The following is a 22125-nucleotide window of genomic DNA, read 5'->3' on the forward strand; positions in this document are numbered from 1 at the left end:
ATATGTGTTGTTCCATTTTGTGTTTTATGGGAACACACTGCTGTTGAAAGACAACCCTGTAAAAATCCTGCACTGTAATATTCTAAACTGATCCTGTACCTCGGGGCAAAACACAACCTGGAATTACAGATTTCCCTTCATACCGATAGCAGAGATGGCCAGGGCTGAGGATGTGGAGTGGACTCTATAGAGCAAGTGGAGGAAATATTATCCTGCTGCTTGCCAGCCACTGGATTTGGCTGTCCAGAGCCTCCAAGAGGAGTCTTCACCCTCCTGGATGGGGTAGTCTTGTTCTCCAGGGATCACACTGCTCTTGCCAGGAGGAGCAGCCCAGGCATCCAGCACAGCTCATGAGTGAACCAGGGGGAACTCCTGCTTCCAGCAGGCTTTAAGTAACCTTGGGAGTGGAGCTGAGCAAAACATTTGCCAATGGCAGCAGTAAAAGTTGGGAAAATACCAATGTATTTTTCTGTCCTCTCTTTGCTCTTCAGCTTTAATAGCAAACGTGCCTAAAACGCTGTGATTCTGGGTCAGGGAGGAGAGTCAGCCAGAGATTTGTTATGGACCAGGAGTGTGTTAAAAACCACTGAGCTATTTCCAACTCCCCATTTTCCTTTTCTCATTTTAAGACAAGGCCAGCCTCTGCCACGGCAGTGTGGTGTGATCCGTGCCCAGCAGTGTGGCGCAGGGTCGGAGAGGTTCACTCCCCACAGGGAGCAGCCTGTAATTTCCCAAAGCCCAAGCAGGCGATTTTTCTCTCTTTCTCTCTCTCTTTTTTCCCCCTTTCCGCCTGGGAAGGATGCAGCATCACAGACCTTGTCACCCGGAGCTTAGAGGACAGCAACCATATGCCTTCCGACCTGCCCTTGCTTTTCTAGGAAAGCTTCAGCCTGCTGGGCATTTCCTATCAGAATCGTTAAGGGAGAAGGGCTGGGATGTGGCCCAGGCTGGCGTTCCTCTGGTGCTGAGCAGGGGTGGAGGGAAGGGGGAGGAGGGTGAGGAGACCGGGCTGCCGAAGAGGAGGAGGAGGAGGGCCGGAGGAGAGGCGAGATTGGCATCTTCATGTGCAGGGGGCTGGCCAGTGCCGGGACAGGCTGATGAGCCCGCGGGCCCCGATCTCTCGGCTTGCGCTGATTGCGGTGATGGGGCTGTCTGGTGGCTCGGACACCAGCGCTCATTATCGCGCTCCGCAGCCTTCGCAGCGGCGGGGGAAGAAGGCACGGAGGAGGTAAAGAAGCCCTGGAGTCACAGGCGCACACAAATCAGAGACAGGAAAGGCAGAGAAATAGCTTTGGCTCCAGGCTATTGATTTTGTTCCGTGACACTTGCTCATTTCCCACTTAGTGCTTCTCGCCGCGGTACCTTCCCGCTCCGGCTGCAGCGGCTCTCCGAGGAGGAGCAGGGACCGGGACTGGCAGGGGCTGAGCAGCTGATGCCTTCATCCAGAGAAATGGAGCCATTTTGGGAGCAATCCTGGGTGCTTGCAGCAGCACACGAACACTCCAGCACATCTCCACACTCACCAAGGGGACACTTCCAGGTGCTTTTCTCACTCATGTGCACATGCAGCCTCTCCGTGTCTGTACCTGGGCTCCTTAGGTGGTCTTCCAAAACCTCCTTTGCTCCCCCAGCCTCTCCATCAGTCTTGTCCAGGTGGGAGAATCTGGAGGCAGGGCTATCCAAATAGAGAAGTGATGCTTTTTTGGAGGTATGGCCCCAGTGTTGCACTGTCATTATTAAAGCAGTAGCTTTACGTTCAGTTGCACTGAGGGCCAAAGCAGTGGTACAACAACACTGCACAGGCAGCATCAGCCTGTTGTTTTTCCCTTGGTTGTGACTTTATTCCCTTTGAACAGTTGTGGCAACATCAGTTTTGATTTTGCCCAATTTTTTTTTTTTTTTTTTTTTTTTTTTTTTTTTTTTTATGCAACCAACTCCCTGAGCCGAAGGGAAGGAAGAGGGAGCTGCTGGTGGGCAGGGGGTGAGGGGACCACGGCTGTCAGTGAATACCACCAGAACCAGACTTGGTCAAAGTCTATGAACCTCTGCAGTGACTGCCCAGATTCTCTATCTCGTGAGAATACTGATGATAGCAGACATTTGTCATCACACCAGTACCAGAAATTTTAGAGGCACAGAGAAGAGGTGCTGGGCTGATGCTACTTTGCTGTTAGTATAATTTCCCATTATTGAGATGCTTCTGACAGAGCTTCTCTACTCAGCTTGGAAATTTAGCTCAGCTGGGAGAGTAGGAAGGGGCTTTTGGGTTAATGTAATTTCTTGGTCACTCTCTCCCTTCCTGGCCTGAACACACACAGATGCATAAAGACACATGGATGTGGCAACTTTCCCCAGCTTTGTATCAGGGGATGTTGGAATGCCATGGCTGGCAGGACCTATTAACTGGATTAGCTGGTAAATCCATCTGGAGCTCCCAGTGGGAGGGATGGACAGGTTCAAGATGAACAATAGCTTGTCTGAAGCAGCAAAATGGATTATTTTATGAAAAAGGATTTCTTGCAGGCTTTTGCCTGACACAGGGGGGAGTAGTTTCAAGAAGGGACACCTTCCACTGGACCAGGTTGCTCCAAGCCCTGTCCAACCTGACTTTGAGTGCATTCAGTGTTTAGGGTGAGATTCCTGTGGTGGAGGGGTTGTAGGAGGTGCTGAGAGACCCTTCCCTCAATGCTGGGCTGGGAGCACATTGTGCCCTGAAGTGTGTGTCATAAAATGACCTGGGTTATTTAAAGATCCTTAGGACAAGGGATAAGGACTATAATTAAGAACAACAATAATAATAACAGCAACAATAATAAAAGTCATTGCAGTGCTGTTAAGCTGTGACCTAAAAACCAGAACGGCCGATGAGAAGTCGTGGGCCTGATCTCTCCCCCTCTTCCCTCTCCACCCACGTCTCTGTGCTTATTTCTCTCTTTCTTATTTTTCCTTTCTTACTGAGAGGTTTTTTTTTTCTACTCTGGACATATCCTTGAATCCTGGCCATTCCCCCAGCTTATGGGATTCCCATTATACACGCTTGATATTTAACAGCTTTGGCGTCTTCCATAGCTGGGAGTGAAAAGAGAAAAAACAGCTCAAAAACATAATGGAGCAAAATCTGCATACTGAGCCCTGGTTCCATGTCCCTTTACACTGTTTACTGAGATCTTAAAAGCTACGAGCTGTGGCATCTACTCAGACTTCATCAGCCCATCCTGCCCTGATGCTGGCCTTGCAGACACTGCCAGCTCCCGCTGCTCCGCAGCCACCTCCTCGCACCGGGAGCGTTCTGTGCTGCCCAGGCTGCTCCGGTGCTGTGGGGCAGGAGGGGGCCAGGGACCACTTCTGCCTTTGTGGGGGCAGGATGGATTCTCTTTGCTGTAATCAGAAATGCTGGTAAAGAGCTAAATTCACCCTGCTGGCTTTGTTCAGTAAGGTGTGGGGCATGCAGATGGGGTGAAGAGGTGATGAGTGTTTTAAAATTATTGGAATCTTTTTCATATTAAAAAAATGTCACAAATGAATGGAAACACCTTTGAAGTCCTGTTTCCTTACATGCCAACCAATTCTGTGTGTGTCTTGAAATTCCCTTTTTTTTTTTGGTGAGCTTTTCTTGGTGAAAAGGGGTTGCTGTCAGATGGACCTGAGTGTCACAAGCAGTCACCATCCCCAGCCTCTCTCCCATTTGCTTTCTGGTTCTCTTTTTTTTATATGTTATTTTCCCCTTCTTTCTTTCCTTCTCTCTCTTTCCATTTTTCTTCCCTTCCCCAGTGGATGAGTTTTATGGACAGAAAAGGAGCAGTACAGCATTTACCTGTCTGTCATGTTAAAACTGGAAAAGTGTCTTAAGAGTATTTAGATAATCTTGTTTGCTGTCCTCCTTTACCTGAAAAAATTCAAAGTCAGAGTGAGCATTTTTTATGTTATTTCTTTTGAGTCAGTGGGGACAACCTGACATGTCCAGAGGGCACTTCATATGCGCAGTCTTAATAAAGTCTTAAATATTTATTTTACAAGAAGGCTATGAGGAAAATAGAGGGGAATTAGTTCTGAACCTTGGCTCATACATCTGAATTAGACTTGACTCATCCCATGCTTTAATTGCCAGTGTCCTTAGCAGCTTTGAAAGTCTTCTGATGAAGCACCTTCTTTTATATCTTTCAGTATCTTTCTTTCCTGGGTCCCATCTTTTACACCTCAGATAGATCAGGCATTTCATTTTCAGTGCAAAAGCCAAAATATTTTCATTAAAGTTAACAGTGACACACTTAAAGCTCATGAAGATAAATTATGGCCTAGTTAGTTGGCCTAGTATGGCCTAGTGGTTATGGCCTAGTGCTTAGTTACTGAGTGGGGAACTATTGCTACCAGTCTCCAGTGAGACTATAATTTTTGTAGTATGAAAGATTTTATATGGTTTGTGGCAGCATCCACAGTTTTATTAAACAGACTAAAAATGCATCAGCATGAAGATGTGAGATAGCTGTTAACTGATGGATCTTAACAGTAAAATTCCCTCAGAGGTGTCCTTTGTGGGCCTTGCTGTACATCCCCTTGGATTTTTTTCATTATCCTTGGCCTAGTGGCACAGAAGGAAATTATCCTATTACATCCTCTCTTGTGGTCCATTTTCCCAAAGGATTTTTCCCTTGGCCTTAAGGGTGAAGCTCTGGGTGAAGCTGTGTTCTCCTAGAGAGGAATTTCACTGCAATGTTGTTGTCTTTGGGTCCTGCTGAGCTTCAGGGCTGGTGTTTGGATTTGGTTTCACGCCCTCCCCAAGAGCTGAGACTCATTTGGCACTCAGCTGTTTGGAAAGCCACTGCAGACCAGAGCTATCCAGGCTGGAAATCAGGATCTCAGGTTAACTCTCTCCTCTCCCAGCACAGCTCAGAGCATCCTCAGGCAGCTTCTGTGCTGCAGTGGTGGAATCTCCTCTTTAATGGCACCAGGAAGAAGCAGCAGGAAATGCAGAGTGAAATTCTTCCACACAAGCTGCCGCCAGACCATCGCCCACTGTGCCTGGAGAGTCCCTGCATTCTCAGGTAAAATCCCTGATTCCCATATTGGAAGTGGGGTGGGTAAAACCCCTTTCCTCAGCTGCACCTTCGAGGCTGGTGGGTGTTCACAGATCTCTAACTCTGCACCAGCAGGTCAGCACATTCTGCCAGGGCCATTATCCTGCTGTGCTCCCTCAGCCTTAGGAACACAGCAGGGAGCTGCATCAAGGAAATGCATTAAGACGAATCAGCAAGAGAGAAGGGACCTCTGGGCCAGCTCCCTGCTTCTCAATTATTTATACTTCATAATTTCCAGCAAATCACTGGCTGTTTATTGGTGCTCATCTATAATTGAAGAGTTTCCTAGATCACTGGCCAGCTTTGCTTAAGTTGTAGCTGGCCGTGCCTGTGAAAGCTGTTAGGAAAACCCCAGAGGGAAAGGCAGGGTCTCAGGAGTGGCTGGTCATCCATTGAGGATACCCACTTTTAATTTTTGGCTTTTGTGGGCACCTGGGACTGGGAGGTTTCCAGCATGTGGTTTACCATCTCCATTTGACCACATCATGTAGGGGCTGCAGGCTGCAGTATCAGGAGGACCTTGATCAGGAGGTGCTCCAAGGATTCTCCCTTTCCAAACCCTTGCTCATATAGTGTGCTGCTTGTTCTGCAAAAAAATAAAACCAAAAAAACAGTGGAACGTTTTGATATTCCTGAAATTCTTGAAGAGACTGTGAAAAAGGAGCTACTGTTCTGAATTGAAATGAAAAGCTAAAGCCTTGAAAACTTTAGAGAAGTTAAAATTTAAAGGAAGAAAAAAAAATCAAGTGCATACTTGTGCAGGGAAGAGAGTTGGCTTTGCATGCTTGGGATGGCTCCTTCATCAGGCCTGGCTCAAATAATATTTCAGCTTAATTTTCCTCTTTAATGTCAAAATTAAATTATTTTGGCCAAAGCAGTTGAACATTTCTATTTCAAAACACCAGAATGGGCTGTTTTGAATTTTTTTTATGATATTATTTTCAAATTAAAAGATTATCTGAAATCAGCTACTTTAGAGTAAACAACTTCACACTGGAGCAGTTAGGAAATTCTAATGAAAAAATGGTGAAGTGTTCCCAACCAGCTCTATCCATCACTTCCTTTCACTACTACCCAATAAAAATAGCTCCCACATACCACTGCAGTCAGGAGTGCCATGTTACAGAAGAAGAAATAACTAAGCCAACAAAATGACTCACATTCCAAAGATAATATACAAGGTAGGGCCTGGCCAACTGGTTCGATTCAAATTAGAACCAGCCTCAGCCCTCCTGTGCAAGACAAACTGATCACAAAATATGATCTGTTGTTGTTTTTTCATGTCTGCTTGTTGTATTTTCACACACTTCTATTCATGATCCCACTTAGTGGAAGTGGACATGCCTGTGATGCTGCAGAGACTGCAGTTTCTTGTCATTTTTAGCCTAATAAAAAGCTGTGGCAAGGGGATTTGTTCCTGGAAAGAGGGTTTTTATCTCTGTTCCAGCATGGAGTTTGGTTAAAGTAGATCTAGAGCCTTGCAAAACTGAAGTTTTGCTCTTCTGGATTTCTGTTTTTGAAGTGGCAGAGGTGGAACCTCACAGAAATCAGGCAGTATAATTCTGTGAGAAGTGTCATGCATGAGCATAAAGAACTAGAGCACTGTGTTCCCACATGCCCTTAGAGCCTGAAATATCCCTCTTAATTTTAAACATATAAATCAAAGGCATAAAACTTTTAATTTTATTGTTGTTGTGAGGTACTGAACTAATACCCTGAAGTTTTTAGCTCGTTAATTCTGTCGATCTTCACAAAAGCACTCGTTCCAGCAGAGTGAGTCCTTCATGTAAGTACAACTTCTCAGCCAGGTTGGTAGTGCTTTTCAGAGCAGCTCATGGTTTAGGGTGAATGCATTTTAAAGCAACCTATAAATCTTTATGATCTTTGTTTTTCTTTCTCTTGCATGCATACTTGGCAAGCATTTCCAGTTTGCATCATTGAAAATTTGATTCACCTATGTACAATGGGTGAGATTTGTCCATGTCTGAAAAGGCAACATCAAGCCCTTTGCACCTTTTAAATCTTCCAAACAGGACTGAAGCAGGACATTATGGTTTGCCAGACCGTTGCACTGCCTTCCCCTGAAGCTGGACTGAGTTTCAGCCAGGCAGAATGAAGGGGGTGAAGGTGGAGAATGAATTACTGTGGCCTTGCAATGTGCTGTGAAAGAAAAAGGTGTTTTGGGGCTGCAGTGCTGATTATTGCTTTCTTTCCTCCATGGCTTTGGTGCTTTAGATTCTGCTTGAACAATTGTGTCCCATTTGGGGCAATCTGTTACCAAAAACTGAAAGCTTAGGAGAAGGTAAATTTATATTAAAGGTCTACAGAGCTCAGTTTCTGGGGCAGAGTTTTGAGTTCAGGAGATTTAGTTTAGATGAGCAATATGGACAGAGTAAGAGGCTGCAAAAAGAGCTGAGAATGGTGACTTGATGTGGAAAGGGGAGGTTTTTCTGGGCATGGATTTGTCTGCTGGAGGGGTTTCTGTACTAGTAGGAGTTTTCAAAGGGAAACTGAACCAAATCTGAGGTGGTGTGGAAGGTATGGCCACGGTCAAACCTGGCCTTGGATACTTCCAGGAATGGGGCAGCCACAGCTTCTCTGGGAACCTGTGCCAGGGACTCCCCACCCTCACAAAGAACAATTTTTTTCCATATATCTAACCTAAATTTCCCCTTTTTCCATTTGAAGCCATTCTCCCTTGTCCTAAGGATTGCTGTATTTCAGGGAGTTGCCCAAAGTCCTGAGGTGCTGCTGTGTGTGTGTGAGGAATGACAGGGACATGATGGGACAGCCTGAAACTGGGACTGGACCCTTTTCCTTGGATCTGAATAAAGAAATCCAGCCAGGGCGAGGGCACGAGGCATTTCACAGGAGAGTTGTCAAAAAGGCTTTTGTGCCATATCCCTTTGGCTCCCCTGGCTTTGAACCAAGCCTAGGGCTTGCAGTGTTTATGGTGCTCGGTGGTGTTTAATGCTTGGCTGTTATTAAATATCTTTCCTGTGTGTTAACTTAGCGGTTTCTGGGGACACTCGGAGGAGTTAAGGAAAACAAGCTGGAAATTAAAGTGGGTGATGGGAGTGCTGCAAGGTTTGTTACAGCTGAGTCCCTCTTCCCAGCTCTGTGGTTGCACCAGTGACTCTCCAAATCCTGGGGAAGTCCTTCAAGGATCAGGATGCTTTGGAAATGCATATCCCTGAAGTATCCTATAGTATTTTCCTTCACCCAAGTACAGGGGAACTTCTTAACACTGTTGTCAAACATCCCTGGTAAATGTTGTGATTGTTGGACTGGTCTGCACCAGGAAATAAATAAATAAAAGCCATAAGAACAGAAAATGCACCCTCCCAAGATAGCTTTTATGTAGCTAGAAAAGTGAGGTGGTTTCCTGTTCTAAATATTTAACATGATGTTTATGATATGTCCTCTGGGGGAAGAGATGCTTGAAAGCTAATGTTTATGAAGTAAGTCTGGAGGGATGGAAAGGGGAGGCAGGGCACACTAACTAGGGAAAAAAAAGGAAAAGAAAGAAAAAAAGAACCTCAGGAGATGTCCTGATTTATGGCTTTAGTTGCTGGAGAAAAATCTCTGTTTTGTTAAAAAGGTTGCAACTGAAGGAAAGCAACTCCAACTCTGCTCCTTTTGAAACCAGAAACCTGTTCCCTCAGTCCAGACAGGATCTGAGCCTGGGCCAGCAGGAATCTTTTACTGGCTGCTGCCTTTGTGCTTTGGAGCCCCGCAGAAGGGTTTGTCTCCCCATCACGTGAGGCTGGAATGATGGGCTGATGGTTAAGAAGCTGAGCTACGTTTCAGAAAGGAGGGGTGAGTTCAGTTTCCTACTCTGCCAAAGGCTTCTAGTGTGATATTTGGGTGTTTAATCTTCCTTTGTCTCTGTTCCCTGTCTGGGAATAGCAACAATTTCCTGATTCAACTGGGAGATTGAAAATAAATCACTTTATTGTTAAACAGTTAAAAAATAAAGGCCTGCATAGCCATTATTTCAGGAGGAGTGACTGAACTCCTTGCGAAGAATACTTGGAATGGATGGTGTTTTTCAACCCAGCTTATTAAAACCAATTCTTGGCTTGTTTTACCTGACTAATTCTGTGTGTAAACTCCAGCCACCCAGGACCAGCTTCAGAGGTCCAGGGAGAAGTCTGGAGCCCCAGGAGCAGCTGAGGGAGCTGGGAAAGGGGCTCAGCCTGGAGAAAAGGAGGCTCAGGGGGCCCTTGTGGCTCTGCACAACTCCCTGACAGGAGGGGACAGCCAGGGGGGGTTGTGCTCTGCTCCCAGGGAACAGGGACAGGAGGAGAGGGAACAGCCTCAGGCTGTGCCAGGGCAGGCTCAGAATGGACACCAGGAGGAATTTCTGCATGGAAAGGGTTGTGAAACATTGGCAGGGGCTGCCCAGAGAGGGGGTGGTGTCCCCATCCTTGGGGGCATTTAACAGCCATGTGAATGTGGCACCTGAGGACATGGGGCAGTGGTGGCCTTGGCAGGGCAAGGGAACTGTTGATGTTCTTGGAGGGCTTTTCCAACCTCAGTGACTCTGTGACTCCTGCACGGCTTTGCCATCCCTGCCCCAGGGACACGGATCCTTTGTGGAAAGCTGGAGCTCAGAGAGGTGGAACAACAAACGTTGCCACTGCTCCAAGCTTCAGTAGTTCTGCCATTTCCTTTCCCAGCTGGGTAAGGATGTAGGGTGTGTAAAAGGGAGGCTGCTGTGAAGGGGGTCAGAGCAGCTCTTACCTTGGTGCTGTGTCTGCTGGGCCCTCAGTGTTTCCTTCGTGTTCCCTTGGATCCTGGCACTGAGGAGCCGCGAAGGCAAACATGAAGAATTTCCAACACAAGATTAAACTCCCTGTGGCTTTAGCACTGAACTTTGAAGGTCTCAAAGAAGTCAGGGGCCAGGTAGAAAAACCCATGTCTTAATCAATATTTTTAAGTTTCTTCCCTGTGTTGTGCTCAGCCGGGCTGGGAGTCAGGCCGTTTGTTTCAATTATTAAATACAGATTTATGACCTGTTGTTTTTGTTGGAAATAGAACCAGGCTTGGGACCAGTTTTCTCCTTGCAAATAACTGTGGCTACAGTCAGTTCATGCAGGTAGAATTGTGTTTATAAATTCTGAGTTTCCTACTGGTTCTCTCTCTCTGTCCTCATGGCTCGGACCTCTCTCATCGAAGTGTAACAATCCCGTGTCCCTTTTTCTGGGATTATTGTGTTTTACACAGGACTAATCTGCATTTGATGGCTTTTCTTTGGCAGGCTCTCAGCAAGCTCTTGCAGAACTTCCCAGTAGAGAAAATCCCTGCACTGTGACAGTCCTGGGCATTCCTGGTTTGATGACAGCCAGGTCTGGTGGCTCCAGCATGGGAACTTTACCACTGGTGTTGATAATAACAATGTGCTTCTCACTCCATTCCCTGGGCTGCTCTAACAACTGCTTTGCAGTACCAAGCATGGGAAGTTTCCTTTTATGTAGATATTCCTGTATGACTGTTACTGAATAAAAGCATTTTGATAATAGTTGAAACAGGGATGGCTGAAAAGATGTTTGAAGTGAGGGAGAGTTCAGATGTTTTGGGTAAAATTCACCTAACAGAGAAAGCTGATAATGTGTGATGTAGTAACACATTAAGAAAACAGGGAGACAAGTCTGCTACTCTTTCCCAGTAACCACTGGAGCTGCAGGAGGAGCTGGGAAGAAGGTTCTTTCTTTAAACATTCTTTTTCTGTTGTACAAGAAAAGGTTGTTGCATATACCTGGCATTTAATTTTTTTTAATACTCCCCTTTTCCCTAAGGTTATGAATCTCTTAAACTCCAGCATGAGAAATTACTGAACATAGGAAAACCAGCAAACCCCTGTCCATACGCACCCCTCCAAAACTTCATGTATTACCTGAGCATCTGGAGCACTGAGCTGAGGGAAACATGGTTTCTAAAGTGGTTTTTTTTACCAAAAAATCCCTAACTCTAATCTAAAACCCCCTTCAGACCTGCCTCTAGGGAGAAACCCACCAATTACTATTTACTTTACCAACCTAGAGTGATTTGTGGGCGTATGGAAGAATTATTTACGGTTTCATGCAGGAAAAACTTTCAGCTCCCTATTTGCCCTTGTAAGTAATGAGTTGCCTCAGGGGATCAAAGGTCAGATTTTGGTTTTAATGCCCACCTCCTTTTAAAAAATAAATAAAGCAATCTATGTGAAAAGAAGAAGAAGAAAAAAAACCCCAACAGTCTGAAAAGGCTCTGACTCCTGCTCTGCTTTGATGTTTTAGGTCTGGAAGGGATCATAAATTTGCTGGTGTGAGATAGAGTGATAATAAATGTAGCTTTTAACTGCTGGGTTTTTAGCTAACACAGCATCCATTATCACTGGCAACTGCAAAGGGAATGTGCTTTTTTTTCTTGTTGCTCTTTAGAAAGATAATATTCACCTGGCTATCCACTGATTCCCAAAAGCTTACAAGATCTCCATGTGATCATTCCCTAACAACTTCCATTCTTGGCCCAAGTCTGGGGATCCAGGGCTGTTGATAAGAGTCTGGAGGGTCAGCATTCCCAGCTCTTTATTGAATAGATCCTTTTCCAGTAGTTTGAGGTGAGCAGGGGTTAGCCAAGGAACAGCTGGAAACAGAAAATTTGTTTGGGGTTCCAAGATGGAGAAGTCTTGAGGTTCCCAAAAGAGCTGGAAGCAGAACAGCTGGTTGGTTTCAGGACTCTTGCATCTGGGTTGTCCTGTTGGCTTTCTGTGTAACTCATCCCTTGGAGCCCTTCCTGCCTCCTCTTCCTGACAATCCAAGGGACTCTGCCCTGTCAGCACCTTTGTGCCAGCCCCAGGGTGTGTTAACTCAGACAAGAAGCACTTTTGGAAATTCCTTTAAAGTCTGATGGATACTTTGTGCCAGCATGGAGCAGAGCTTTCGTTCCAACAGCCTTAGTCATGTTATGAGATTCTGAAACAACCTTGTTAATAAATGATTTTAGCCACTTAGATGTCTATTAATGTTTTTTTGCTGAATGCCAGCAACCTCATATTTCAACAATTTCCACAAGCACTTATTGATCATGTATAGATTTGGAATGAATTTTGCCAAATCAGTTTATTATCCCTATATATCTCTTTCTCTCTGCTTTGCTATGTGGAGTAAACACTTCAAGTATTGCTTCTGTTTTCCCTAGATCAGCAATTAGGTAATTTTTTTACCCAACTCACATCCATTATGGATCACTTCTATTAAGAGTATAATTTATTATTTTCTTTTGAAGTTCAAACATAGATTTCTTTCTTTGGTCTTCTGCAAAACTTAATGATTTCCCATATATTCTTTCAGGCCTCCAATCTAAATGAGAATGTTATCCACTCAAAAATCAGAAACTGTTAGAAAACTCTGGGAGTAGAACAAATGCTGGACAGCACTTTTACATAAATAACATTCAGAGGGTGTATTAAAAAACACTGACTGGATCTTTACTAACAACTCAATGCAGTTAATACTGTTGTTTATGGTAGCTCTTTCTCCTAGTTCCTTTTTTTATGCCTTTATTGAAATTGCATTTATTAGAGTGTACCTTTTCTTAGTTGGCCATTCTCTTCCAATCATGGAAATAACCCTCTTCTCATAGATTAAAAAAATGTGAGGTCAGTGGGACGTGCTGTGTAATCTGAATTCTTCTGCAAAGGAAGCCAGGCCCTTTGAATCGGCTTCTTTATAACTTCCAGAAAAGTGGTGGCAGTTAATTACCATGGCTTTGGAGCAATTAACTGCTAATTTGAGTATGTCTGGGTGTGGCTTCTGACAAATTAATCCACTCAGGGTTTTCCTTCAAGGATCAGCTTTACTTATGACTTTATCTTTGGAGCAGACCACATTTTTTACCGAGGACATCATCTTGGGTTTCTCTTCCTCTATCCTTGAGTATATCCAAGAATCAGTTTGGAGTATTGTCTGAGTTCATCACAGGGACTTTGGCTGCTTGCCTTGGCCACACTTTTGCTCCTCTCTAGGTCCATGCAGGTGGCCATACCTGGCACTCTGAGGTGGTGTTTAGCCTGACAGGGTGAGCTATTTCATCCCCAAAAGTTCTCTGGGACAGATGGGATATATTACCTTAGGATGTGCCTGTGCCATTGGCTCAGCTAAGAGCCTGGAGGATTATCTAGGCTAGACCTCATTTCCTGACTGCTAAAATTAACTGAGATGTATGCTGCTTGTAGTTACAAGTTTCTATAGCCCTAGAAATATCTTTTTGGAAAAGTATATATCTTGGCTATATGATTTTATTGAAAGAATTTTCTTCAAATTAGCCATTACTGTCAGCTTTCTTTTTCAATTACCCCTTCTAAGATGGTCCCAGCTTTCTGGGATTCCTTGCAGGAAAGGGTACATGGTTGTCAAACAGAAAATGGATCACTCATCCTGTGAGTAATTTCCCAGTAAAAAGGAAACCTGCATTTCAGTGACCACCTGGAACAGAGTGGGAAAATATCTCACCATAATGTGAACTTGAGCTGGACTCCAGTGGTTGTAAGGCTAGGCTTTAGATAAGGTCAGTTCTGGGACTAAAAACATCTGCTTTCCTAGGCTGGATGTTATCCATCCTCCTTGGAATAGGACAGCTACTCATGGGAGATGTTAGCCAAGTTCTGGAACCAGCTCTGCTTGTACACCCTCTCAGGAAGCTCCTGCTGGAGTCTGGCAGTGCTGAATGCTCAGGTGGGAGGAATTGAGGGCTCTGTTGAAATGAACCTCAGTGGTTGGGATGAGACAGTAAAATGCAGAGAGCATGAACTGGAGCTAGGTACCCTCAGGTAACTTGCAGTTGCCTTTTGAGAGCTGTTTGTATCCGTATCTGTGCAACCCAGCTGCAAGTTGGATAACACTGCTCAACTGAGTGAACACAAGGAACCATTATTGCTCTGGAGCCATGATGGTCTAAGGATGTGAGGGGCAGATTTTATGGGCAAAAGAGGATTATTTTATTTTTCTGTTGTTAAACCCGGTGAAATATTTAGAAAAGCAAACAAAGTTTTGGCCTCATCTCTCTTGAGTTGTTACCTATTTCAGGCAGACTCACCAAAGCTGGACACCTGCATGCATGCATGTGTAGTCCCAAAAAGGTTTGGAAAAGAATTCCAAGGGTAAAAACCAAAGAATTCCTGACTGACCCTAGGAATGTCACATTAACACTGTTTCCTTTTGTTATCAGTGACTAATACCTATTCCCTCCATGAACAAAATAATCTCTGTGGTGTGTTGGATGGTTTTTAACGGGGGAGCAGGGATAAGGAAATCTGAACATCAAAGCAGTGGTGAAGGAGGGTTTATCTGTGGAGCAAAGGTGGAATGAACACACACCAATGCATTTGTTGTTATCCTCAAAGTCTGATAATCTGCACCACACTGAGATGCTGTTGGATTTCAGCAGTTAAACAGAGACAGCTAGGAAAAAACTTCACCATTTAGCTAATCAGGATTACACCCAGCTAATGGAGAGAGGTTTTTTCCCCCCTTCCCTATCATCCTGGTCGATTCCAATTGATCCCAGTTCTGCTGAGCGAGAGCAGTCCTTCAAAGTTTATTCTGGTGTCAATTTTTATAGTTTCCCCCGCTGATCAATAGAATGCATAATCATTAAGGCAAAGTTTGTGAAAGCTAATCCTTCAATAGGAGTTTTATGAATGGCTCAGAGTGAGCTCGAAGCATTTGGATGTAAGTGGAACCTTTAATCAGGTGAGTGACAGGAGACAGTCAATAGGATTTGCTGAGATTGGATTCTGATTTTCTGTACAGCTCTGCAGAGTGAGCAGGAGAGAGGGGAATGGGGATGGCCAGAGGAACAGACACAGGCTAAAATGGAAGTTTCTCCTCTTTTATTATTTATAAAATGTATTTCCAATATTTTTAAGAAATACTTTGCACTTGCATATCATTTTTCACCTGGAGAACACAGATGAGGACATTTGCTGATTAAACACTGCATCATCTTCTTGTGAAGGTGACTAACAATTAATGCTGCTTTATGCTATGAGAACTTCATAGCATAAGCAACACCTTTGGAGCTTCTCAGCAAGGTGAGAAAAAGCAGAGGCTGATGGATAGGACAGTGGCAGAGGAAAAGGAGCTGTGGAAGCAGAATTGCTTTGGGTTTGCCCACTTGGCATGTGGTTACTCGTTTTTTTCTTTTGTGACACATCCTAGTCTCTGTGGAAGGACTGATCTGAGTTGTGTAAGCTAAGAAGAAGAGTAAGGAAATATCTGAAACAGAACTGAAAAATCTGAGGATGAGTGGGATGAGCTGTTGCATTTAGCTCATCACTACCAAAAAGCCTTTGGTGACAGCATTATTATCTCTCCTTTTCTCTTTCTCTGCCATTTCAAGTGCAGTGAAATGAGCAGAGCAAACCTGCCAGCAGGACACCTTTTCCAGCAGCAAGAAGTATTTTTGCTTGGGCAAATAACTTCTTCTTGCAGAAGGATCAGCCTTAGCATGCCAGGATGAGAAGAAAACAGCCACAGGAGAATCTGTTTGCACTTGGCCTGTTGATGAAGGGCTGAGTTTTGGTGTTAGCACAAAGATGTGTGTGCAGTTGGACACTGAGCATTCCTTAGGTGTCAGGTTGGGCAGTGCTTTGGGACAGGGAACCAAAACTGCTGAAGAGTGAGGCTGGGCTTTTCATCAACCTGGATCTGAACATTTTGTTTCTCGACTCCACTGCTGAAAGACTGGGGTTTGGCATTCAGTGTGAAATGCTTGCAAGCCTCTACTCTGAGCCACTTATGAGTTACATAGAGATGGGGGCACCTCTGAACTTGGAAATTATTCATTGCTGAGATGTATTTCAAAGCTTTTGGTCTGACAAGGGCTAACCTTTGATCTGGTAAATGAGAACTTTACCCTATGGAGGTGAGGGAAGGGGAGGAGAAGGGAGGATTAATAAATAGGGGAAGGGGAGGATGACTTGGGAAAGGTCAATGGGACCTGAGACCTGATTTTGTTGCAGGAAGCTCAGGTGGAAGCTGAGGGGGCTCAGGAAAATACTGTAGATTGTGAGAGTGCTTCAACTTCCATGCCTCCCCCATGCCCTTGTCTGCCTTCTCCTGGAAGTCCTGGTTTGCTTTGCCAGGGTGTCTGGGGAGGACACTGGCACCTAGGGTCAGTGCTGGAATTGGCCCACTCAGCCTGGGCTGCCCCAGCCATCAAACTGTGGAGTGCAAGTGTGTGTTATGGGCAGCTGTAGCTGGAGAGGTTTTGCTGCCAGGGCAGGTGGTGGCTTTGGGAAAGTCACTGGAGCTTTTCTTGACCTGGAGTGCAGCTGTGCTGTCCTGCAGCCTGTGGAGCCCCTGGGACTCGGAAAACAAAGGCATCTGAGTTCAAACTGGGCAGGACACAGCATCAAAGGGGCTTCCCGGAGTTATTCCTCCAAGAAATCAGGGGAGTTTTATGAGTCTTAGCTCACCCCAATGCTGCAATGCTGTGTTTGACACCTCAGCTTTTCCTTCTCATTTGTCATTGCTTTCCTTCTGGCTGACCAAGTCGTTTTCCTGCTCCACCAAAAGCTTCATGTTCTGCTGGGCCCCTCCAGAGGCTGATGGTGCTGCTCACCAGCACTGCTGGGATACTTCCCATGAGTGATGACCCTGTTCCCAGCCTTCCCCACACCCCCTCCCTCTGCCTCCCACTATGGTAAATATTTTAGTACTCATTGAAATCAATTGAGCCTCATCAATTGGAAATAGAGTGTAAATCACTGGGACTTTTGCATTTGCCCCAGAAATCAATTTTCACACATTAGGGCTATTAGCTTATTGAGAAGTGTGTGATAAATGGCTGTGGGCCATGGTGCATCCACACCTGCCAGCTCTGCATTTTGCATCTCAAGTAGGCTCAGATCAGGGGGATGCCAAGGGAAGGCAGGTCTCAGCGTGGGATAGGAGACATGAGGCTGGTGAGCCAGACAATCTGTGCCTGGAGATCAATAACACCACGAGCACTAACTCATCCTCGCCGGGGCTGGAGGCGGCTCGCAGCCAAAGCTGTGGTTAGGCAGCTAATTTTTATTCTTTCACAAAGATGAGTGTAATTTGGGGAGGAAAGGTGAAACATAGATTCCAAACATTTAATAAAACTAATGCAGTAGTTTAAAAAAGAAGCTTTTGTGTAAATCAATATCCTCTTTCCACACAGCAGCTGCAGGTAGGGTGTAGAAGTGCCGCCTCCTTCTGTCTTCCCAGCGCTCCAGGGAAGGAGGATGCACAGTTCATTTCCAGCTGTGATACAGGGATAACTGGGATTTCTAGTCTCTCTAATTCCTCTCTATCCCCTTGATTTCTAAGAGTGGTAGCTAATTAGCTTCTTGCTGAACAAGTCTGGGAGAGGCGAGGGATCTGGTGGCCTTGGCCAGTGCCCAGCAAGTCCTTCTGTGGCCATCTGGAAGAACTTGGTCTGTATTTCAAACATAACTAATTCTTCTCAGTTACCAGTGCCAGTCCAAACCATGGGTGACTCCAGGGCCTTGGAGGCTCTCCAGGGCTGCACTCTGTGTTCATGTGCTGTGTAGTTTGGCATTTTACACATGTGAGCCACCCCTGGAGCTGTGGCAGTCATGCATAAGTAGGGCAGTCTCTTTGGCTAGAGATCTCATCCCAGTCCTCCTAAAAACTTCTCCAAAAAAAGCATATGTTTCCCAGGATTGGATATTTGTCTGAACAACAGGAAAAAAGGGATCCTGGAGCACTGTGGATGGATTATGCAATGTCAGGAGCAATTGATTTTCTGGCTGTGCAGTGGATGCTGGGCTTGTGTACCCCTGTCATTCTAGGAATAAAACCCTGAGTTACTTCAAGGGACACAGGGGATTGATGTTATCAAAGGATCTTTCCCAAGATGACCAATGTGGCTTAGAGGCAAAGCTCCTTCCTGTGAACATCTGGAAGGGAGTGACTCAGATCTTCTCAGCCTGTCCACTTTGGAAGCCCAGGCCAGTGGTGCAATAGAGGGGTTCTTTGGCCAGACACTACAGATGTGCTATGGCCTGGCTTGTTTTAGTGCCAGTGCTGCCAGATGGACTTGAATTGCATCAGGAGCATCCCAAGAACAGCAGGCAGCAGGAGAGCCAGCACAGAGACTAGAGATTTCCAGCAGGAAGTTCTTGGCTAACACTTGAAGGTAGCTTTGATCCACCCCTAGGATCCACTGATGCTAATGCTTTATCACTCTTTGTGCTTCTTCCCTTCTTGCTTGTTTGCTTTGAATGGATCAAACTGAGGGACTGAGAGTCCTGACTCACTTTGGGATGCTCTTTGCTGGCCAGCTGGGAGCAGGAAGCAATGATCTGCTCTCCAAAGAGTGCCAGCAAGGTTTGGCAGCTCTCACAGCAGCACAGACAGCTGGCTTTAAAATGTTCACACCTCAAAGCTCCTGGGTTTCATTCAGCCACATTGCTGGAACATTTTCCAGTTGCTCCATCCAAAATTTTGCCTTTCTTCTTCCTTACAAGTTTGGTATGGAGCAGCACCCCCCGTGCTGTGCAGACCTGCTGGGTAAGGTTATTCCCAGGATCTGGAGTTTGAGGCCGGCTGGCTGCGATCAGGACTCCCGGGCAGGGACTGCATTGCTTCTCTGACAGTCCTGGGCTCTCACCCTCAGCTAATTACTTTGATCCTTTACACTTTGTAAAAATTCTTACGACACAAAATAAGTCCCCCCTGGCTTTAACCTTGTGACCTGACCGGCCCTTGTAAAAGGGAGGGAGAAAACCCAGCCGTGCGCGCCCAAACACACGCACCCACCCCTGTGCCTGCATCCACATCCCCACAAACTGCCTAAAGCCTGGGGCTTTAATAGTTTCCTCCCAGGACTCCCACAAAAAGGCAAATAAAACTCCTTTTACAAGATAGCAGAGCAGCATGAAGGATCAACTTCACCAACAACAAGTTCTTTCTTCAGTTCATTTGTTTTAAACCTCCTTTTCTTGCAGATTTTGATCCTCTGAGTGCCTCTCCCACCGCCATCCCTCTTGCCTGCCCTGCTGCCAGCAGTTTAATGGCTAAAATAAGCAGGGTATTTTTTCAGGATCTGCTTGTTCACAGGGAGTAACCTGTGTGTGAACATACTTTTAAATTCCCTTTTCACAAATAGGGAATGTTTCTTCTTACTTCTCCACAGGACCCAGCTAAGAAAAGAAATGCAGAGGCAAGAGAGGGAAAATCATTGTATTTATGAAGGGCAGTTAAACAGAACAGGGATCTGTGAGGTAGCTGAGGAGAGATACAATACAGGTCTATAAAATCATAAGTGGTCCGGAAAAATAAAGAGGTTGTTACTCTTTTACCTTGGCTTGTACAAAAAGCAGATTCAGTTCTTCATGTAACGTGTATGTCCCTTTCCCTGAGCTGGAGGAAGAATTTCAGTGAATGGCAACTTGGTGAACAGCATAAAGAAATCTGATGTATGGTTTAGATTAAGGATGGGGAAACAAATTTGTATCTTGCTCCCTCACTGGCTGACTTGTATTTATGAAACTTACAGACACTTAATAATCTTGAGACTTCTTTCTCTCTGACATATTTGGTGAAGAATGCTCAACATCTTCTGAAGTTGCCATAACCCAGAATGTAGTGCAAGCTGCACACACGTCAGGATTCAGGAGCCTTGCCTCTTTAGGAAAACAGAGAAAAAAATAAAACCCTTAATTTGCCAACAAAACCCACATTTGGATGCCTTTATCATTTCCTCAGTTAAGCCAAAACCAAACTGTTTGAAAGCTTTTAGGCTTTCATTTATTTCTCCCTTCTTTCTAGTATTTTTTTATTTCCCATGCTTGAATTAGAGTTGGTAAAAGGAGTTTAGGAATAAAATCCTGCAGAGTCTGCCCTTCTTAACACATCACCTGGATGTGATAGGCAAAAAAATCTCTAGACTCAGATGGAACCAAGGGTGTCATTTCATGTTCTCTGGGAGCCAGGAAATGCATTCTGGAAACACTGAGGGGAAAAGCACCCCAGCCTGTTGGTGAAAGGTCTGCAGTGTCCGTGCTGTTCCATTTTGTTGGACATCAGGGTCTTGGATCAAGATGAGTAATCTTGATTATTCAACTTTTTGACTTAAGACATGGAGTGAAACTTCCATGTCATTGGTAAGGATGGCTGTGGAGGCAATACCTGCACAGAAACATGTTGTATATGTTCTTTAATGAGAAACAAATTCTTGAATTTTGAATGTGGGCCATTTCTCCAAGTCCATTTGGCAGTTCTAACCCTGAAATAAAAACAGAGGCTCCTTTAACTCCCCAAATGAAGTCCCTGTGTATCTTTTCTCCTCTTTTACCCCTCAGGGTGAGGAACAGCAACAGTGTCTGGTTAAGATCTGTGGAAGCCATTCAGCAGATAGTGGCATAATTAGGAAATGTGTGTGTCTGAAGCAAAGGTGGATTTTGCTGATTGCTTGGGCATTAAGGCTTTGGGATCAAAAGTGTGACTGAGAGATTGTGAAGGATCCAGGAGGAGTCTTGGTAGGATTTTCACACTCATCCCCTTGCTTTATTTGAAGAGGATAATTATTTGTATGGGGAGCTCCCCGGACTGGGATCTCACTTGTTTGTCCATGTTTGTACTGCACCTACCACAGGAGAGCCCTTGCTGCTTCCTTGGGAATCTGGGGGATTCTTGCACTGTGCAATACTGGTGCTCAGGGGAGAATCTATTTCTGTAACAGAAAAAGAAGAATCCTCCCCAGCATCCCTTCCCCTGTGAAAGATTCTTTGTGTGGGTTTTCTCATACCCTCCAGGCCTGTGAGCCTGATTTTATCCCGTCAGGGGGGACTTGAACTCCCCAGTGCTGAGGTTTGTCTCTGCTTTTGGCTGGGTCAGCGTCCCACACGCGAGAGCCTGAGTGGAGCCACTTCCAGACTCGGTCTCTGTAGGGTGCTGACCATGCCAGAGCTCTGACCACAGCCAAATTCTAGTCCAGGGCTCCGAGCTGATCTCTCTTTCCCCAAGTTGCCTGCTTGTACTAAATACTGGGGCAGCTCTCTAAAATACTGAAGGAACAAAGCATGCAAGGCTGTAAAATGAGGCAATTAAACCTATAAAACCGGGGTTTACAAGGGAATTTATAGTGTCAGAGGCTTTTTATAGCTTTTTTAGATTAGTTTAAATAAAAAAGGGGGAGAGAGAAAGAGGGAAAGAGAGAGGGAGAAAAAGAGGACCTGAAACTTGAGGAGACTTAAAAGTTCAGAGAGAGGCTTTTAGGAAGAACAGAGGGGTAATAATTAGAGGCACATTTTCCATTTCACTGTCTTTGTAAATTGAAATTAAATAAGAGGGGGAGAAAGCATGGACAGAACAACAGGCAGTTGACATTGCTCCCTCTTCCTCCTGGTAGCATTTGATTTTTCTATTTCTGTTCTTTTGCTTCCTGGCTGGGTGAGAGCATCTCATCACCTTGGCAAAGAGACTAAAGGGAAAGAGTAATCTCAGGCCAGGTGAAGTTTAGGTTTGGTTATTTTCCCCTCCTGCTGTGCCTGCTCACTGGTTCAGTCTGCCTTGCAGATCTGGGAGCTCATGTTCAAGAGGTGAAATGGAGCCAGCACCTGATTAAAGCAAATTTGGCCAGGGGAGACAATGGACCCTGTGTTTTAAAGGGCTTTTTGTGTTTTAGTTCCTCCAGCTTCCCTTGGCATTCCACTAACACAACATGCAGCACCAGGAGATAAGACTACCTTGGGAGTGTCTAATCAGAGCCTATCTTGGCTTTTGTCTGCTTCTGTGTGAACTAAGGAAAAGGTGATTCACATCTCCCAAATCCTGCATCCTTCTCTGTGGAAGCACCTCCTTTATTCAGGCCCTGTTTCTTCCCCAGCAACAGAACACACAGTGCTTTCAAAGGGGTGCAAATCAACAAGCATTTCTGGGCCTCTCTTTTCTCCAGCTCTGTAACCCACACAATTCCTCTGAGCAGACCCTTGAAAAGGCCAAAGTCTGCTGTCCTGAACCCCAGGGCCGCGATTCTGCTTTTTGCCTTGTTTTCTGCTATCAGTTTTGGT

The 22125-nt window shown here is 45.2% G+C and overlaps 1 long non-coding RNA gene across 1 annotated transcript in view; it reads left to right on the top strand.

Annotated features, from left to right (window-relative positions):
- Positions 1 to 22125, top strand: part of LOC111936560 (uncharacterized) — a 254657-nt gene that overhangs the window by 183956 nt on the left and 48576 nt on the right. The window contains exons 11-12 of the long non-coding RNA XR_015277844.1: positions 1345 to 1540; positions 4882 to 5042. This is a non-coding gene — a long non-coding RNA (uncharacterized LOC111936560). The remainder of the gene's footprint in view (positions 1 to 1344; positions 1541 to 4881; positions 5043 to 22125) is intronic.

Source organism: Cyanistes caeruleus, chromosome 18, assembly GCF_971803275.1.
Source record: "Cyanistes caeruleus chromosome 18, bCyaCae1.hap1.1, whole genome shotgun sequence".
Taxonomy (NCBI): domain Eukaryota; kingdom Metazoa; phylum Chordata; class Aves; order Passeriformes; family Paridae; genus Cyanistes; species Cyanistes caeruleus.